General features: G+C 48.0%; 1 pseudogene across 1 annotated transcript; it reads left to right on the top strand.

Moving 5' to 3' along the window:
* Positions 1-999: 999 nt before the first annotated feature.
* On the top strand, positions 1,000-1,867 carry LOC308252659 (large ribosomal subunit protein eL6-like; annotated as a pseudogene). The gene has a single exon. The product of its transcript is annotated as a large ribosomal subunit protein eL6-like (transcript).
* Positions 1,868-20,490: the final 18,623 nt, after the last annotated feature.

Genomic DNA, 20,490 nt, shown 5'->3' on the forward strand with positions numbered 1-20,490 from the left:
ATGTATTATTTTTCTAATAAGAAACAATAAAAGGAACTGTAAGGAATAAATGTAGCATTAATATTAAACTACATTTTTAAAAAGTTAGAAATACTTATGCAAACAAGTAGGTTCATGAAAGAAGACAGCTCCAATCGGTTAAGCGAGGTCTATCGTTTTAGTGGACAGGACGCTGCTTTCCTCTAGTGTTGGTACAGGGACAGAGCTCCAGCGGAGTTCTCCCCAGCCCCCCAGGACCAAGTACATCTTCCAGCACGCATGCAGAACACCCTGGAGTGCCCTATGGCATTGGCACCATGTGCCTGGGCGAGCTTCTTTTGAGACTTGAGAATATCTTTAAACAAAACAAAAAGATTGGCGACTCAAAAGAGAGCAAAGGACACTAAAGAGCCTGCAGTCAACTTCTCCGAGCTGTTTCCCTGACACACTCCATGCGGAGTGGGAGGAGAGGAAGTGTTCATCCGCTTCCCCCTTCCCAGGGAACGGGCAGGGGGCACGTGGGAAAGGGGCAGCACCCAAGGGAAGCAGGCTGTGGCTCCGAGGCTCTGTCCCAGGGCTGGGAGGCAGTGTGTGATGCCCACTCATGGTCCTACTGACCTTAACCTCTCACACCAGCCCTTCTGAACCCACTTGAAAATTCCTCCCCCTCTCCCCGCCCTTGAACACTCCACGGTGAACACATTCACAGGGTTATCTGGTTTAACCACAAAAAAAGTCTATGAACTTTCAACTGTCAGGAGAATAAGCTCTGAGGATTGCATGTAAACATGGGCCTGCAGTAAATGACACTGCACTGTGTAACTGAAATTCACTAGGAGAGAACGTAAATGTTCTCACCAAAAACAAAAACAAAAAAAAGACAAAGTGAATCTTTCCACAATGTACATGCATATCACATCATCATGATGTACACGTCTATATCTTCCAATTTTGTCAGTTATGCCTCAATAAAGCTGAAATTAAAATTAGCCCTAGCCGGGCTCTTATCCATCTTGCAAGATGGCGGGTGAAAAGAAAACCGAGAAGCGGGATACTAAGGAGAAGAAACCTGAAGCCAAGAAGAAGGCTGATGCCGCGGCAAGGTTAAGGCGCCTACGAAGGGGAAGCCCCACTGCAGCCGAAACCCCGTCCTCGTCAGAGGAATTGGCAGATATTCCCGGTAGGCTGTGTATTCACGAAAGGCCATGTACAAGAGGAAGTATTTGGCCCCTAAATCCAGGATTGAAAAGAAAAAGGAGAAAGTTCTTGCTACTTTCACAAAACCAGTTGGTGGCGACAAGAATGGTGGTACCCGAGTGGTTAAACTCCGCAAAATGCCTAGATATTATCCTACTAAAGATGTGCCTCGAAAGCTCTTGAGCCATAGCAAGAAACCCTTCAGTCAGCATGTGAGGAGACTGCGGGCCAGCATCCCTCCTGGGGCCATTCTGATCATCCTCACCGGTGCCACAGAGGCAAGAGGGTGGTTTTCCTGAAGCATCTGAGCAGCAGCTTGCTACTTGTGACTGGACCTCTGTCCCTCAATCAGGTTCCTCTTCGTAGAACACACCAGAAATTTGTCATCGCCACCTCCACCAAAATTGATATCAGTGGTGTGAAAATCCCCAAACATCTCACTGACGCTTACTTCAAGAAGAAGCAGCTGCGCAAGCCCAGACACCAGGAGGGCGAGATCTTCAACACAGAGAAAGAGAAATATGGGATTACAGAGCAGCACAAGGTTGACCAGAGAGCTATGGACTCACAAATTCTACCAAAAATCAAAGCTGTTCCTCAGCTCCAGGGCTACCTCTGCTCTCTGTTCGCTCTCACCAATGGGCTTTATCCTCTGAAGAAATTCAGAACTTATAAGAACCCAATTAAATAAGTGATATGTTAAAAAATAAATAAATAAACAAACAAACAAATAAATAAATAAAATAAAATAAAATTAGCCCTAGCTGGTTTGGCTCAGTGGATAGAACGTCGGCCTGCAAACTGAAAGGTCCCGGGTTGGGTTCCTGTCAAGGGCACATACTCGGGTTGCAGGCTCAATCCCCAGTGTGGGGCATGCAAGAGGCAGCCAATCAATGATTCTCTCTCATCATTGATGTTTCTATCTCTTTCCCCCTCTCCCTTCCTCTCTAAAATCAATAAAAAATATATTTTTAAAAAATTAAGATTAAAAAAGCCCTATGCAGCAAATACTACATTTCCCCAGTCTGACAAAGTGGAGAGAATAGTATGGAAGCTGGGCCTTGGGCTCTGGTCTGAGTCCTGGAACCACAGGGCTTCCGAGCTGCACAATTCCTGAAGCTCTCTGTGCCTCCTTCTTCCCCTTCCTCCTCTATAAAGTGAGGACAATAAGAACAGCATTGCTTGTTATGGAAAGCTCTTAGAAGACTGCCTGGCACAGAACAAACATCCAATATATGTTCACTATTATGCGTCAGATGAGGGAAGCTGGGTTCAGACGTGTATTAACTTGCCTGTGGTTACACAGCAACGGTTGGAGCCAAGATATGCTTGAGTTTCCTCAGATCCTGAGGTTTGATTTGGGTCTTTTCTATAGCTCTCATGCCTCTCATTAACAGGCTCCTAATTTCCTCTCTCTCCTTGAGCATGTGGAGTGTTATTCTAATGGCTGTTGGAGTGTCCTTGTCTACTCATTCTGTCATCTGTGTCATTTCTGGGTCTGTTTCTATTGATTTATTTTTCTGCTCATTATAGCTCATACTTTTCTGCTTCTGTGCATACCTGGAGATTTTTCATCAAATGCCAAACACTGTGAATTTACCTTGTTAAATGCTGAACTTTTTTTCTGTATTTCTTTTATATTTTGGGGTTTGGTTTTAAGATGCAGTTAAGTTACTGGAAATGATTTGAACTGTTTGAGGCCTGCATAAGAATGCGAGGCAAGTCCAGGACACTTTTAGTCTAGAGCTAACTCGGGCACTACCTAGGCAATGTCTTTCTCAAGGTCCTGCTTGATAGTCCATGCGTTACGAGTTCTTCTTTTCTTTCAGGTGGTTATACAAATAATTCCTGACCCTGTGTAAGGTCTGTGTGAATCTTCTTGAGGTCTTTCCCTGGCCAAGGGCGGCATCCTCAAGGCCTGTGCTAGTCAGGGCTCAGCTGCAGATTTGAGGGAACCCCTGCAGCTCTCCAGAGGCCTGTTCTGCAGGGGGAATGCGCTCTCACTTCCCCAGGCCCTTGCACACGATTGAACTTAGGAAGTCTGCAGCAGGCGGCTGTTGAATGAATACATATTGTACTGCTCTCCATGTGTTAAGCAAACTTGGGCTGGGCTTAGCCTTCTGGAAAACATGCCATAACTGGCAAACTGGGGGAGGATTCTCTATTAGAAGAGGTTATGTCTCCAACAGAGATGAAGTTGGAGATAAACATAGCCTTGGGACTTAAAGCCATCTTCTAAAAAGAGAATGTAATGACTATTTATAGTGATTACATGTTGAAGCCATGATAATTTGGACATACTGGTTTAAATAAGACATTATTAAATAAAATATTATTAAAATTAATTTCATTGGTATCTTTTTACCTGTTCAAGGTCGCTACCAGAAAGTGTTAAAGGATGTGTGCGACTCGCATTCTGTTTCTACTGTCCCAGCACTGCCCTGGAGGAGAGTGCGTCCGGAGGCAGGCCTGGGCTGGCCCCAGAACCTGAAACCCCACCCCGAAGCTCACGCTGACGAGGAGATGGTGTGAGAGCCGAGGAGACCGGACAGACATGATGTATTCCATCGCTTGTCATTCTGACACCATCCTCCACCCAGATCCCTTGGGCAGCTTTCCATTCGCTTAGGGAGGAAGTTATAACGGAGCAAATTTTCCATTTTTAAGATCAAAAGCCAAAGAAGAAGTGATCCTGCAGCCGAGGCAGAGCCGCCACAGCCTTTATTCACAACTTTCAGGAGGAGGAGTGGACGGCCTGGGCCAGGTCCAGCTTGGCCACTCCAGCTGTGTGACCTCCGGCCACTGACACCAGTTAGAGTACCTCAGTTTCTTCTTTGGTGAAATGGGGCTGCTAACGTGCCCACCTCTCAAGGCTGCTTTGGGGGCTCATTTCTATAAAGACTTGGAATAACGATTGACCCCTAGTAAGTACGACTGAACTGTCTGTGTTGCTGGAGTGAGCCCTGCGCAGCATCAGAGCTGAAAGCCACCTCACTGGTCCAGTAAGGACAACAGTAGCTGCCGTGTTGCTAATTGATAACCATGTAAACAAGAGTCAAGTACACACGGTTTCCAAGTGTGCCCCATCATTGTTCAAAGTCCAGCTGACCTTCCCCAGGATGTCAAACCTGCGCACCTTTCAATGAGCCAGAACGTTCTGAAAGGATGGCTGGGTGCTGGATCCCTGGTGATAGGGTCCCCGGAGGGACTGGGCACTGCCCCTTTGTAATGAGGCGTCCTCCCTTCAGTCACCAGACTCCCCCGAATTAGCTGAAGCTCGCAGGTGTGACTGGGTTGTAAAGCACCCATTTGCATTTGGGATCTAAAGCGATGTACGAAATGTCAGCATGTGCTTGGCCTTTAGCCATCAACCTTAGGAGGCTTAGCAGAGCACTTGGACCAGGAAAGCTTGGCTCTTCCTTGCCTATCCATTCAAATAAGAGCCCAGACTCAACCCAGCCTGCTCACGGCCACTCCCCAGGGCAACCTCAGACAGGCTCCCAGCTCTCGACACTTCTGTGCCACCTGCTGAGACTGCCTAGCCCAAGTGCTGCGTTTCCCTTAGCAGAAGAGGCCACACGAGCTCTGCTTCCAAACGGGAACATCCATGGGCGGTGGACCCCACAGGGGACAACTGCTGACACCTGAATCACAACTGCCAACTTGTCTCCCAGGAACAGGTACCTTATGCCTCGTCATAGTCCCAGAACTCATAAAACAGAAGCACAACAAGTGTATGGTAGTGAATGAATTAAATGAATAGTCCTTAGGAAATTATTGCAATCATGCCCACCTGGTGGGAATACAGAAAGGAGGGGACACTTCCACTTTAAGTAATGTTCAGTGAGAAGAGTCAAGCAACCATTAGCAAATATTTTTACAGCACCTACTCTGTGCCAGGCACTGTTCTAGGCATTAGAAAGAATGTACTAAACAAGAAGTCTTGCAGATAACATGATACTGTATATAGAGAATCCTAAAGATCCCGCCAAAAAAACTACTAGAATTGGTAAATAAATTCAGTAAAGTAGCAGGATACAAAATAAATATCCAGAAATCAGTTGCATATATACATCAATAATGAACTATCAGAAAGGAAAACAATCCCATTCACAATTGCATTTAAAAAGAAAAACCACCTAGGAATAAATTTAACAAAGGATGTAAAAGACCTGTACTTGGAAAATTATAAGACACTGAAGAAAGAAACTGAAGAAGATATACTTGTAAATAAGTGGAAGCATATACCATGTTCATGAATAGGAAGAATTAACAGCATTAAAATGTGCATACTATCCAAAGCAATCTAAAGATTCTATGCAATTCCTATTAAGATACCAATGGCATATTTCACAGAACTAGAACAAATATTCCAAAAATCTATGTGGAACCACAAAAGACGAAAAAAGAACATAGTTGGAGGATATCAAACTGTACTATAAGGCTATAGTAAACAAAACAGGATGATATTGCCATGAAAACAGACATAGAGATCAATGAAACAGAATAGAGAGCCCAGAAATAAATCCACACCTTTATGGTCAATAACTGTTTGACAAAGGAGGCAAAAACATACAAATAGATAAAGACAGTCCATTCAATAAATGATTGCACAGATACATGCAAAAAATGAAACTAGACCACCTTCTTACACCACACATAAAAATAAACTCAAATGGATTAAAGACTTAACTGTTAGACTCAGAACCATAAAAGTCCTAGAAGAAAACATAGGTAGTAAAATCTTGGACATTTCTTGTAGCAATATTTTTTTGATATATCTCCTCAGGTAATGGAAACAAAAGAAAAAATAAACAAATGGAACTACATCAAACTAAAAAGTCTTTGAATAGCAAAGGAAACGATCAACAAAATGAAAAGACAACCCACTGAATGGGAGAACATATTTGTCAATGATACACCTGATAAGGGGTTAATATCCAAATTTTATTTTTAAAAACTTATAAAACTCAATACCAAGAAACCAAACAATCCAATTAAAAACATGGGCAAAGGACCTGAATAGATACTTCTCCAAAGAGGACATACATATGGCCAATAGATGCTCAACATCACTAATGATCAGAGAAATGAAAATTAAAACCACAGTGAGATATCACCTCATACCTGTCAGAATGACTATCATCAATAAATCAACAAACAGCAAGTGCTGGCAAGGATGTGAAGAAAAGGGAACCTTCATGCACTGTTGGTGGGGATGCAGATTGGTGCAGCCACTGTAGAAAAACAGTATGAAGTTACCTCAAAAAATTAATAATGAAACTGTCTTATGACCCAGTGATTCCACTTTTGGGAATATATCCAAAGAAAACCAAAATACTCATTCAAAAGAATATATGCACCCCTATGTTCATTGCAGCATTATTTACAATAGCCAAGATCTGGAAACAGCCCAAGTGCCCATCGGTAGCTGAATGGATAAAAAAGCTGTGGTACATTTACACAATGGAATACTACTCAGCCATTAAAAAGAAGGAAATCTTACCCTTAGTGACAGCATGGGTGGACCTGTAGAGCATCATGCTAACTGAAAAAAGCCAGTCAGAGAAAGACAAGTACCATATGGTTTCACTTACTAGTATATGTGGAAACTAATAAACAAAATTGACACACAAAATAGAAACAGACTCATAGATACAGAGAACAGACTGACAGCTGAAGGGAAGAGGAGGGTTGGGGGCTGGGTGGAAAAGATGAAGATATTAAGCAAAAAAACAATAGTGATTACCAGAGGGAAAGGGGGTGGGGGAAGTAGAAGAGGGTAAAGGAGGGATAAATGGTGATGGGAGGAGACTTGATTTGAGGTGGTGAACACAGAATACAATATAGAGATGATGTATTGTAAAACTATATAATTTTATTAACCAATGTCACTCCAATAAATTCAAAAAATAAATAAATAAAAATAGAATATATAAGAAACAGCAAATGATAAATTGATTAAATGATGAACAAACTAAACTAACAAGCAAAATAGAGACAGACTCATAGATAGAGAGGAGGCTGACAGCTCTGGGTTGGGGGGCTCTAGGAGGGTGGAGGGATTGAGCAAAAAAGAAAAAACAAAGAGAAAGAACTCATGGACAACAGTGTGGTGATCGCAGGGGTAGGGAGGTGGGTGGAGATGGAGGAAGAGTATAAGGGGATATAAATAGTAATGGAAAATTTTTAAATTAAATTAAATATATATATATTATTTTTTAAAATATGTTTTATTGACTTTTAGAAAGAGAGGAAGGGAGAGGGAGAGAGAGATAGAAACATTGATGAGAGAGACACATCAGTTGGCTGCCTCCTGCATGCCCCGTACTGGGGATCAAGCCAGCAACCTGGGTATGTGCCCTGACAGGGAATCGAAATGGTGACCTGAAATAAACCAGCTGGTTCTTAACAGCAGACTGGCCTGGACCCAGGCTCATCGCAGTAGCTTATGTCCTTGTGCTAACTTTTCATCTGTAAAATGAAACTAAAAACACCTACCCCCTTAGAATTCTATAAGCATTAAGCTGATTAATACATGTAAAGTTCTTCATAAAAGTTTCCAGCATGAAGTTGACACCCAGAAATTCTTATTATTACTTTCCGTTTTGTCTTTCTTTTGTCTCCTGATATTTGTCAGAAATAACTCAATGTATTTGTCCTCAATGGGTGTCCCCATCCTCTTAGCCTGGTGATAAAATCTGAGTGCTGGGTGGGCAGGACAGAGACACAGGGAAGGCATGCTGTAGTTTCACAAGCACGTTTCTCTCGGAGTGAGGAGCCTTGAACTTTGGGCTTAGCCTGACCTCTAGTGGCCAAACAGAAAACGCCGCTGCACCAAAGCCATCCTTGCCCAGCCATGGTGAACCCCACTGTGTTCTTCCACCCTCGACAGCGAGCCCTTGGGCCACGCCTCCTTCCCGCTGTTTGCAGACAAAGTTCCAAAGATGGCAGAAACTCTCGCGCTTTGAGCACTAGGGAGAAAGGATTTGGTTATAAAGGTTCCTGCTTTCACACAATTATTCCGGTGTTGTGTGCCGGGGTGGTGACTTCACACGCCATGATGGGACAGGCGGCAGGTCCATCTATCGGGAGAAATCTGATGAAGAGAATCTCATCCTGAAGCACACAGATCCTGGCATCTTGTCCATGGAAAATGCTGGACCAACACAAGCGGCTCCTGGTCTTTCACCAACACTGCCGAGACCAAGCGATGCATGGCAAGCATGTGGTCTCTGCAAGGAGAAAGGCGGCATGGATGCTGTGGCAGCCCTGAACTGTTCTGGGTCCAGAAATGGCAAGCTCACCATTGCCGACTGAGGACAACTCTAATAAAGTTGACTTGTGTTTTAGTTTTTTAATCTTTATTGTTGAAAGTATTATAGATATCCCCTCTTTTTTCCCCCTTTGAATTCTGCCCCCAGTTCCCCAAATCATTGCCAAGCCTTCACCACACTATTGTCTGTGTCCATGGATTATGCATGCATGCATATAAATTCTTTGGTTAATCTCCCCTCCCCTCCTTCCCTCTGAGGTTCCACAGTCTGTTGCATGCTTCAATGTCTCTGGATCTATTTTGTTTGTCAGTTTATTTTGTTCATTCGATTCCACATTATAAGTGAGATCATGTGATACTTGTCTTTCTCTGACAGACTTATTTCATTTAGCATAATACTCTCCAGGTCCCTCCATGCTGTCTCAAAGGGTAAAAGATTCTTCTTTTTTACTGCTGCATAGTATTCCATGGTGTACATGTACCACAGCTTTTTTATCCACTCGTCTACTAATGGGCACTTGGGCTGTTTCCAGATATTGTAAATTGCGCTGCTATGGGTGCATATATTCTTTCTGGTTGGTATTTCAGGTTTCTTAAGATATAATCCCACAAGTGGGATCATGGGTCAAAGGGCAGTTTCATTTTTAGTTTTTTGAGGAAACTCCATACTGTTCTCCTCAGTGGCTGCACCAGTCTGCATTCCCACCAACAGTGCATGAGGGTTCCTTTTTTTCCACATCCTCTCCAGCTCTTGTCATTTGTTGATTTGTAATGGTAGCCATTCTGACAGGTGTGAGGTAATATCTCATTGTGTTTTTTTCTTTTTAAAAAAAAAACTAAGCAGGAAATGTGCTCAAATATTGAAAAGCTCAAATGTCAATGGACCCAGCAAGGAGCTTTCATTGAGAGTTTACTAAATGCTGAATTGTGCTCATCCACAGAGAAGTTGCACCCGAGGGGAAATCCACAGCTTATATGAGGCACGGGTGGATTTTAACCGAATCCTGGCTGGCTTAGAACCCTCTTGTTTATCATGAGGCACAGTGCCTGGCTGGAGAGACCATCGTCAAGTATTCAGAGAGAAAATCCCTTTTATAAGGCCCTTCACTACATCATTGGACCGACACAGGCATTCTGTGACAAAGGTGTTTATCCCCTTTTTCACACCTAGAAGCTCAGTCCTAGAGCGCCTTCCCCAAAGTCACACGCGGCCCCCATTCTGCTCGAGCCACCAGTGTTGGGTACTGTGCTAGACTCCAGGGTGAGTGAAAACAACGCACACCTGGTCCCTGCCCCCAGGAACACCGGGACTAACAAGTCAGAACCAGTGCAGCGGCCCCTGCTCCTCACTCGCACGCTCTTTTCCCTGTGACTGGAAATGCAGCTGAAAGCCAGCTAGTTTGGGGATGGTTTGCCTTTCCACCTGGACTAGACATTCAGCAAAAGCAGGCTGACCAAGACTGTATTGCCTTGTACTGCACCTTTGGAGCCTCGTGTGGGGCCTTGCTTGCGGGCAGCCAGGCGCTCAGGATGCCCTCGGTCACGTCGGTTGGAGGGGCTGCCACTTCATGAACACTATTACTGCGAGGGTGACTTATGGCTTGTTCACTGTGGACCCTGCCTGGCACGACGCTGAGCACTTCACATGAACCTGTCAGTTTATCCTCACAGCCCCCAATGAGCAGGTCCTACGGTGCTATTTGTATATAGAAGAGGAAGCTGTTTAAAGATGTCAAACAACCCACCCCCAAAATGCTAGAGCCAAGGCTGAGTCCAGTTCTGACTCCAAACCCCACACTTTTACCAGCACACTCTATCCCTAGTAGAGACCACGCACCTAACTATGGGACTCCCAATATGAGCAGGCTGTCATGTGACCCACTGAGTCATAAGAATGGGCAAGTAGAACAGAAATCCATGGGGCAGTGGACATGGCCCATTGAGGACCATTCCTGAGCAGGTGCAGAGTGTTCAATCAAGTCATACAAACATGTGACTCAGACTCCCTGCTCTCTCCCTCTGTGTCCTAATGAAGGGTTTCCTACACACAGCACAGAGAATAAAAAAACCAAAGCTAGGTCCATGGGTGCTCAACACTCCAATGCGAGTTTAAAAGACACTGTGTCCCCACTCAGAGGCAGCTTCGAGAGACTGGACAGAGCTTCGGGCAGTAGATGTGGCCTGGTGAGAAGCTAGACATGACTTATTGGCAGTGGTGAGTGGCTCCAATGACTGGCTGGGAGCCTTGAAGGAGCAAGATGGGAAATGATAGATCTTGAAGCAGAAGTCATAGGTGTGTCTGTGGGAGAGGCACAAGGAGGGCACCCTGGTGCCTCATGTCAAGGCCCACCAGAGAGCATCTTCCAAAAGAAAGCACCTGTACTAGGTGGACAGGGCGACCTGCCCAGTGGAGTGGGTCAGCCTCTATTCAGTTATGACTGGGCTATAACTGTGAGTCCTTGAGTGGAATAACCATGTGATAGGGACTCGGCAAAGGCCCAACAACAGCTCCCTCCCACCGTGGCTGATCTAGCACTGCTGCTGGTGAACATTTTGCCTGTCAGCATCATCTCTTGACACTATGTATGGAGCCATCATGAGAAAAAACCAACCAACCCACTGGTGAAAAGTTGATTGCATTGGACCATTTCTACCCTGGAGTGGACAGTGGATTGTCCCTACTATGGTTCATATGATCCCAAGTATAGGTTGTGGACCTTTCTGTCCATAGCAACTTGCTCAGCACCACCATCTAAAGACTCACAAAGTGTCTGATTTTCCATCATGGAGTCCTGGATAACAAGCTCTTAGGCTAAGGGACTTACTGTATGTGGAAGGAGAGATGGCCATGGCATGACTTTCTGCATCACTCAGAAGCTGCTTGACTGAGAGCACATTGACATGGCCTCTTAAAGTCAGAGGGCTGTCCCTCAAGATGCAGTATTTCCTCTATGGTGGTGTGTCCCCACAAGTGGTGATGCAGGGATCTGAGAACCAAGAGGTAGCAGTGGCCCCTCCACCAGCACTCCCAGTGACCCACTTAAAAATCTGTGTTTCCTCTTCCTGAAATTGTAAGCTCTACTGACCTGGCTCACAGAGGAGGGATGCCCCTAACCAGGCGACAATGGTGATCAAACCTAAACCTGCTGCCTGGCCATCTGGGGCTCCTTATACCAGTAGCCCTAACGCAACAGACAGCAGTTCCTGGGTTCACAGAGATCATTGACTTTCATTAGCACGAGGGCATAGGATTGCTGCTACATAATGAAGACAGAGAGGAGGATTCTGAAACTCAGAGCATTTACTGGGATGCTCGTGGTGCTCCCGTGCCCAATTTTAACTGTGAAGAGTCAATTACGGCAACCTCAGCCTCCTCTAGGCATGGAAACCAGGGGCTCAGAGCCCTCAGGGATGAAGACCTAGGCTAAATCACCAGATGAGCAAAATCTGCGGCCAAAATAAGCACACAAAATAATGGTTAGTGTCAGTCATTAGGGAAATGCAAATCCAAACCACAATGAGGTATCATTCCACACCCACCAGGATGGCCGTAATCAAGAACAAGTGTTGGTGAGGATGTGAAAAATCAGAACCGCACACATTCCTTGGGCAATGTGCATTAATATGGCTGCTTCAAAGAACAGTTTGGCAGTTTCTCAAAAAGTTAAACCATGTGTTACCATTTGACTAAGCAATTTCACTCCTAGGTTTGTACCCAAGAGAAATGAAAACAGGTGTCCACATAAAAACATGTACATGAATGTCCACAGCAGCATTGTTCATCTAGCCAAAAAGTGAAATAAGGCAAATGTCCATCTTGAGTGAATAAACAAAATAGTACTTTCATACAATAGAATATCATTCAACCACAAAAAGAATGAATTACTGATACATGCTATAACTTGGATGAGCCTTGAGGATATTATATTAAGTGAAAGATGCCAGATGCAAAAGACCACGTATTATATAATCCCATTTATATGTTCAGAATAGGCAATGTCCACCAAGACAGGAAGTGAGTTAGTGGTCACCAGGCACCGGGTGGAGAGGTGGGGAGGGAATGGGAATAACTGCTGATGAGCATGGGGTGATGACCATGTTTTGAAATTAGATAGTAGTGATGGTTGCACACATCTGTGAACATGCTTAAAGCCAATGAATTGTATGTTCACCAGGTAAATGTTATGGTATGTGAACTATGTCTCAAAAATGCTGTTGTAAAGATACATGATGGCAAATAAGCATATGAAAAGATGCTCCAACTTAACAACTATTAGGGAAATTAATATGAGAACCACATGAGACACTCCTACATATCCACTAGAATGTCTCACTCAAGGAAAAGAGACAGCCCGCATGCTGACAGGCCGCAGGCCACGGGAACCCTCATGCATCACTGGTGGGAATGCAAAATGGAGCCACTCCAGGAAACAGCTGGGCAGACTTTTGCAAAGTTAAACAGACACCCAATAACCTATTCCTCGGTACTGACCAAGGAGAAATGAAAACCGGTCCATGGAATTGAAGGCAGTGTTATTCACAATCACCAGAACAAGAATCAACCCATATTCAGCTAGAGCACACCACACACACACACACACACACACACACACACACACACACACACCGTCTGTCCCTACAGTGGAGGGTTAGTCCAAACAAGCAGGAACTGCATGCATGAAGGTCAAAGGCAGCATGTCAGGTGAAATAAGTCGGTCTCAAAAGGCGACACACTACAATTCCATTCATACCACGCACTGCCAAAGGCAAGACGGTAGGAATAGAAAACAGATCGACAGTCAGGGGAGGGGGAGGGGAAGGGTTGACCACACATTTTGGAGGCTGATGAAATACTGTGCATCCTGACTGTGGTAGTGTCACGTGATGGTATGTGTTGGCCAAAAATCAGAAAATTGTAAACCAAAAAGGGTGAATTTTTCTGTATGAAAATTATACATCAATTAATGTGATTTAAAAATAAATGGGACAAAAGTGGTCTGCCTCTTATATCAGTTCCCCTTCCCGAAAACAGTCATGCTCACCAGCTTGTGTGCCCTTTCAACCTTCCAGAAATATTCTAGATATATAGTCGTGTGTATGTACATATGCATGTAGCATGTATATGTGCACGTGTACATATGCAAGTATGTATGTATATATACGTTGGAAGCACTGTTTGTTACTATGCCGTGCACTTTACTACCTATTCATATCCTACCGGGACTTGGCGGCTTGTCTTGTCCCCTTTTTAAGCAGGCAGCTGCCTAGGCTGAGAGCTGCACGCAGGACCGCTCCCCCCTCCGCCCCTCCCCCGCCTCCCGCGTGCCAGCTAGCTCCTCTACTGAGCTGCCAGAGATCTGGGCAGAGGTCCCAGAGAGAGTCTGGGGCTCCCTTCTCTGGACCTTGCTTTCCAGGAACCCCCGCTCAGTTTCCAGAGGCTGTGTTTGTGCAGCCCAGTCCTCGGATTCTTCCGGCCAGTAAAGCCAGGTAGTATTCTAGCAGAGTTCTAGCTCCCCTCCCCACCCCCGCCCCCAGGCAGGGAATTGTCCTGCCTTTGAAAACTGGACACGCACCCAGGGCTGTCCCTCGCTCCCAAGTGAAGCCAGCCGGCTCGCACTTGCCGGGCTTGTCTGCGCCCACAGCTTCAGGTGCTCATTTTCCCCAGAGGTTAGAACTGTGGCTTGTGCCCGGCTGATGGGTGCCTGTGCCCAGAATTTTGCCTCAGCCTCTCCCTGCCAGGTTGCACCTTCAGGACAACCTGCAAGATCTGCACTGTTCAAGCCTCCTGTCTCCCAGCTCAGGGGCTTTTGGGGTAGGTGTGTCTTTGTCTTTTTGTTTTGCAAATAAAGTACTTTCAGTATGCCCTCGGAAAGGTCACTAAAGCTCAGCTCTGGGTTGTAAATCTGATCATGACGATGCTGTTCCCGGGGCCCTGAGGTCAGTGGAATAGCACAAGGACGGCCCATGTCGCACTGCGGGTGCTGCTCTCGGGGTCCCGTTCCCTGGAATAGTCGGTGATGGAGGTGCTATTATTACGGGCTCCATTGGGCGGTGAGGAATCGGGGCACAGTGAGCTAACGTGACTCTCAGCCCCTCGTTTCAGGCGAGGCAGAGCTGGGATTTGAACCAAGGCTGCTATGCAGCCTGCACCTGTGCACTTAGCCGCACGCCACCAGAAAGGCAGTGGCTCCTAACCCTGACTGTGCCTGGGAGCCGCCCCACGCAGCCTGTGGAGGCAGACCCTCTCCCTCTGGCCTATGTGTTTGGAACAAGCCCAGCCTGGACGAGTCTCCCTTTTCCTGCCTCACGGAGGAGGGCTTCTCCTTCCAGTCCCTGTGGGCCCTCTGCCAAGTCGCAGGCCGAGATTGTCAAGGTCACCCTCATCCCATTCCTGACAGACCTGTCCCAGCCTGCGTGGCAGGGAGAACAGGCTGCTGCGGGAGCTGCAGGGTCTGCCTGGGGGCCCATCTCTCCCCGCCTGTCTGAAGCCACAGTCCTGGTCATGTGACCCTGGGGAAGACGCTATGAGCCATGCATGGTATGTGTCACCCCACCTCTGCCTTTTAAACAAACCGCACCTGGCACCCCATGCTCTCCCAGCCTCTTCAAGTTCCAGGAAGGGCATTATGGCTCAGCAGTAACTTGGGTCTTAAGAAGCCATGGTACCCACCCACCCCATTCTCAAATTGCCCAGAACATTAACATAGGGTGGTCCCGAAGGGTCACGCCTTCCTAGAATATTGCTCTCTCAAGTCAAAAGTTGTTCCAATGGCTTCACTAATCCTGCAGGATCTGGCCCCTGCCTTTCTCTCTGGTGCAAGCCCTGTCACCCGCCTTTTCCGCACTCAGCCACACCGGCCTCCTGACTGTCCCTGCATCACACCTCAGGACTCTTGCACTTGTCATTCTCTCCACCCAGAAACGTCCTTCCCGAGGACCTCACCTCTTGTCATTCAAGTGCCAGCTCCAACGTCACCCGCTCCAGAGGCCCTTCCTGATGATCCAGGTTATCCCCTCCCCCGCCCCACCAGGCCCCATGTCGCTAACTCTGCTTCATTTTCTTCATAACACTAGTGCATTCTGCAGCCATGTCCTCGCCTTGCTTGTCTAGCTGCTTCCTGCGTCTCTCCCTCCCTAGAAGGAAGCTCCAGGCTGGCAGAAGCCTGGGCCGTCACGTGCGCTGCTGCACTGAGTGCCCAGGCCGTGGCAGGGACACACTGTCACTCAATGAGTCCTATGAAATGAATGAATGCTTTTCTCCTTACCGCCCACCCCTCCCCCATCCAGTGTTCTCCAGGAGCAAACCGAAGGCCAGGTATATGCCGAGACAGGCACAGGTGGGAAGCCCCCCACTGGGGTGAAGCCTGGCTCCATCAATACTAGCTGTGACCTTGGGCTCCCTGTGCCCAACGGAGAAGAACGGCGCCTCGTTCACAGGTCAGGATACAGGAGACAGCACAGAGCCAGGGCCAGGACTTGGGGGCACAGAGTGGGTGAGGGGGTGCGCAAGCCTGAGCAGAGGCCTATGTAAGCAAGGGCGCCCCATTTGCACGTCCTCCAGAGACCTTCCAGAGTACAAGGGAGATTCAAGGCCTCTGCCTGCTTTCATCTACTAGGCTTGTCGCTGCTGAAGGAGCCAGACAGACCACTGAGCAAGAGTTCTCGGGGCTCCACACACGTGCCCCGCCGCCTGCCAGGTGCCAGAGACAGCAAGGAGGAGGTCCGTGCCCTCCCGGAACTTAATCTAGAAATGGGGACAGATAAAAGCAGGAGATCAGAGGTAACCGAGGATAAGCAGGGATGGGGAGGCGAGCGGGCAGTGGGCCAGCTTTGCTCCTGGCACCCAGAGAGGGCAGCCGCTTCCTGCTTGGCCGTAAAATAGTCAGTGCGAGGGGAATGCCCTTCCCAGCCGGCACGCCCATTTCACATCCCGGCTCCTGTGCAACCTCAAGCACGTGACCTTGCCTCTCTGAACCTTGTTGCCAAGCTTATAAAATGGGGATGGTAGCGGAGCTATCCACTGGGTTCTCAGGAGGATTGGAAGACTGCGTGGCACAGGGCGTGGTGAAAAGGAAGCCGTGGTGGATGCCAGCCGTAGTTTGTGGTGTTACGTTTATGCACGTGGGAAGCACCGGCCACTTGATTTACTTCCCAAACAGCACTTCAGTGGTGATTCTGCTCCAGGCACTGCCAGGGAACTGTCTTCATAACCCTATCAGAAAGGCATTGGGGAGTTTTTATTGTCCTTTTTAAAAAAAACTCATATGTAAAATTGACCATCTTAACCATTTTTAAGTGTACAGCTCAGTAGCGTTAAATATAGTTACCTTTTGGTACAACAAATCTCTAACTTTTTCATCTGGCAAAACTGAAACTGTGCCCACTGAGTGTCATCTCCCATCCCCCCACCCCCAACCCCTCTCCTGTTTCGAGGAAGGCACTGTTTTAACCGAGACTGGCCACATAATTTGTGGGGTTCAGGGCGAAATGAAAATGAAAATGACGAAGAATGCCAAGACAGCAGCAGCAGAGTATGAAATCAAGCACTGGGCACTTCTGCGCGCAGCCATACAGACCCATGAGACAGGCCTTATAGGAAACCAAGGCCAGAGAAGCTACGTTACTTTCCGGAGGTCAAAAGGCAAATGTTGGAGCCTCTCAAAGTAGATGACTGCTGCCTGCTCTGTCACTCCCAGGAAGGTCTGGTCAGAATACCGTCTCCAGGGAATAACGCTACTGTGGCAAATCATCTAAGAGAGGAAACAAGCTTTTGTTGGGTTTATTCTGAAAGTCAGAGAACATGCCACCCCAACATATGCTGTGTTGTTATATTGATGATCTTGACATGCAGATGCTTGAACAACAGCAAATGCATGCAGAGGCTTTCACTGAAGTCTCCTGATCTGCCTAAAATCGGACCCCCCAAAAGGAGCTCAAATGTCATAGGTCCCCTTCACGGGAGAAGTGTCATCAGGCAGAGAAGACTGACTCCTGTCACAGGACAGGAGAGTAGAAGTTGACATCACACCCAAACTTTGTTACAAACTATTTCCCCCCACCCCCAGTCATCTTTCCTAAAAATCATTTACTCTCCTCTAAGAGGCCTACATCTCCCGTCCCCTTTCCCTGGGAAGAAGGTATTTAAATCTGCATTCTAAGCCACCTTGGGGAGTTACTCATTTTTCCCTGGGATCTCCCACAAATACACGAGGTACACATGTTAATGAACTTTTGTTTTTCTCTTGGTGATCTGTCTTTCATTACAAGGGCCTCCACTAAGAACTCAGAAAGGTAGAGGAAAACTATTTTTCCTCCTCCATAATTCTATCTCGGGAAATCAAGGCCTCAGCTGAACAATGAGGTTGGCTCAAGTACCAAGCAATCCCGGCTGACAGGAGGGAAGCTTCTAGGGAGAAATCAATGATATTAGCATCAAAGTGGGATGGAGGGCACACGCATAGTTGCTGGTGGGAGTTTAAAGTGGTTCAACATTTTTGGAGGATGATTTGGCAAATTCGATAGAAATGTTCAAGGTACATCCAAGAGTCTTCTACTAGGAATCGCATCTGCTGAGATAAAGCACAAGCGCATAAGCCCTGGTCAGAACCCAGGATGCTACTGCGGGCTCTCCTTCCATGATAGGAAAACCTGGTAACAACCTGCATTTTTAGGACAAGGTGGCATCTATACTAATAAAAGGGTAATATGCTAATTAGACTGAACATCTTCCGGATGACCTTCCAGATGTCCTTCCGGACGTCCTTCCTGACAAAGCCATGTTGGCAGGGCCAAGGCAGAGGAGGTTAGAGGCAATCAGGCAGGCAGGGGAGAGCACTTAGGGGGATCAGGCCAGCAGGGGAGAGCAGTTAGGGGGATCAGGCTGGCAGGCAGGTGAGCGGTTAGGAGCCAGGGGTCCTGAGGGGTCCCAGATTGGAGAGAGTGCAGGCTGAGTTGAGGGGACCCCCTTCCCATGCACGAATTTCATGCACTGGGCCTCTAGTGTAATAATAATACCCCCATGCTTCAAGGGAAAATATTCCAATCCACTGAGGGGATTCTTGGCACAGTTACCAGCTTTTATAATTAGAAATGAGATTTCGGACCTGCCACTGAACAGGCATTGCCCTGATTGTGGGAATTCAGAAAGTTCATGATTGCTAGTTTCAGTTCCCTCGTTTATAAATTGGAGATAACGGTAGTGCTGATCACTTCGGGTTTATTGTTGGTGTTAAACTGACATTGAACCACAGTTATTGACACACACTGAGCCATGTACCCAGCATGGTCCTAAATAATGGAAATGTACTCATTTATTTAATTCATAGCAACCCAGTAAACCACGTATTTTTTTTTTAAATCCTCACCAGAAGAGATGTTTTTATTGGTTTTTTAGAGAGAGAAAGGGGTGAGAGAGAGATAGAAACAGAGACAGAGAAACATCGATTGGCTGCCTCCCATACTTGTCCTGACAGTGGATAAAACCCAAAACCTAGGTATGTTCCCTGACCAGGAATCGAACCCACGACCTTTTGGTGTACAGGATGACACTCCAACCAACTGAGCCACCAGCCCGGGCCAAGTAACATTTTTTAATGGAAATTTTTAGAAATTAAATTTATTGGGGTGACAGTGGTTAATGACATATCAGTTTCAAGTGTACAGATCTATAACACATCTGTAATCTTGCATTGTGTGCTCACCTCCCAAAATACAGGGTGCCCCCCAAAAATGTATGGTAGTGGTTATAAATTCTACCCTGGGGCTGCTTCATAATTTCCATTAGAATATCTTAGGGTACCGAGTTTTTTGGAAGGCTATGTTAGGGGGTGCTTGCATAGCAACCATAATGTTTACTTAAATTGGGAGGCTCGTCAGAGTTGGGAGTTGTAGGCAAGGGGAGCTGGCCGGGCATCCCTCGGAACCCCACTTTGTGGTGCAAACTAGTCTGGTAACAGCTGCTGAAATCTGAGCTCCCCACCCAGAACCGCACTATGAATCGGCCCTCTTTCCCAGTCTCCCCCTCCCTTTTGAGGCCGATGGTTTCTTCCGCTCTCTCGGCTGGTTCCGGTTCCGCGCTCCAGCGTCACAAAGCGCGGGGTCACGTGGGCAGAGTGCGCTTTGTGACGCCGCGGGCCCCGCCCCTCGCCGCCGACGCGCGCACGCCGGCCCCGCCCGCAGGCGCCGCCCGTGCAGTTCCTGCTTAAGAGACCCCGGAGTGGGCACTCGCTTGGAGTCAGGCCGCGTCCGCCATAGTGCCTGGTTTGGAGGTGTCGCCGGCTCTTAGTGAGGGCCCGGGAGCGGCACGGGGCGGGACAGAAAGGAAGCCCTCGTCGTCGCCCAGCGGTTTCCGGGCGTGTTCTCGTCGTTCTGGGCCTAGAGGCGACGGGAGCGGAAGGCGAGAGAAGCGCGGAGCACTCGGCGTGAGGAAGCGTCCGGGAGCCTCGGCGGCGGCGCCAGGTCACCGAAGCCCCCCGGCCGCCGGCGGGGCCCGGGTGGTGAGGCCGCGCCCGGAGCCCGGTGGAGGCCCGCTGCCGGTTTGGTGGCGGCGGCGGGGGGTGGCGGCGGCCTGCGAAGGAAGGCCTGTTCTCCGCCGACCGCGCGTTTGGGCCTAGGCCGCGGCGCCGAGGCCTCCGGGGAACCGGAGCCGGGGCGTGGGGGGGCGGGCCTGGGCCTGGGAGCCACGCCGGTCGTCCGCAAGCCAGGAGGAGGCGAGAGGCCGCTGGTGGACTGCGGGCCTAGGCCCTCTCCCCTCGGCCTTCTCGCGGGGCCCGGGTCACCCCAAACCACGGAGAGAGCCACCGGGAGGTGCGGCCGCACTATGGACCCCTGACCCCGTTGGGTCACTCGGACTTTTAACGTGTGGACTGACCGCGACTGACTGCACCGGCTGCCGGCCCTTAGCATGAGCGAGGGGGACCCGGCCGGGTGACGCGGTGCCCGTTGGCGGAGCCCCTGGCCCTCCCGCCCTCGTCCGCCCTCCTGCACATGAAGTGATTCCGAGGTCGGGGTCTGGATTGCGGTTATCACGCCCCTGCTGT

The sequence above is a fragment of the Plecotus auritus genome (assembly GCF_963455305.1).
Source record: "Plecotus auritus genome assembly, chromosome: 7".
Classification (NCBI taxonomy): domain Eukaryota; kingdom Metazoa; phylum Chordata; class Mammalia; order Chiroptera; family Vespertilionidae; genus Plecotus; species Plecotus auritus.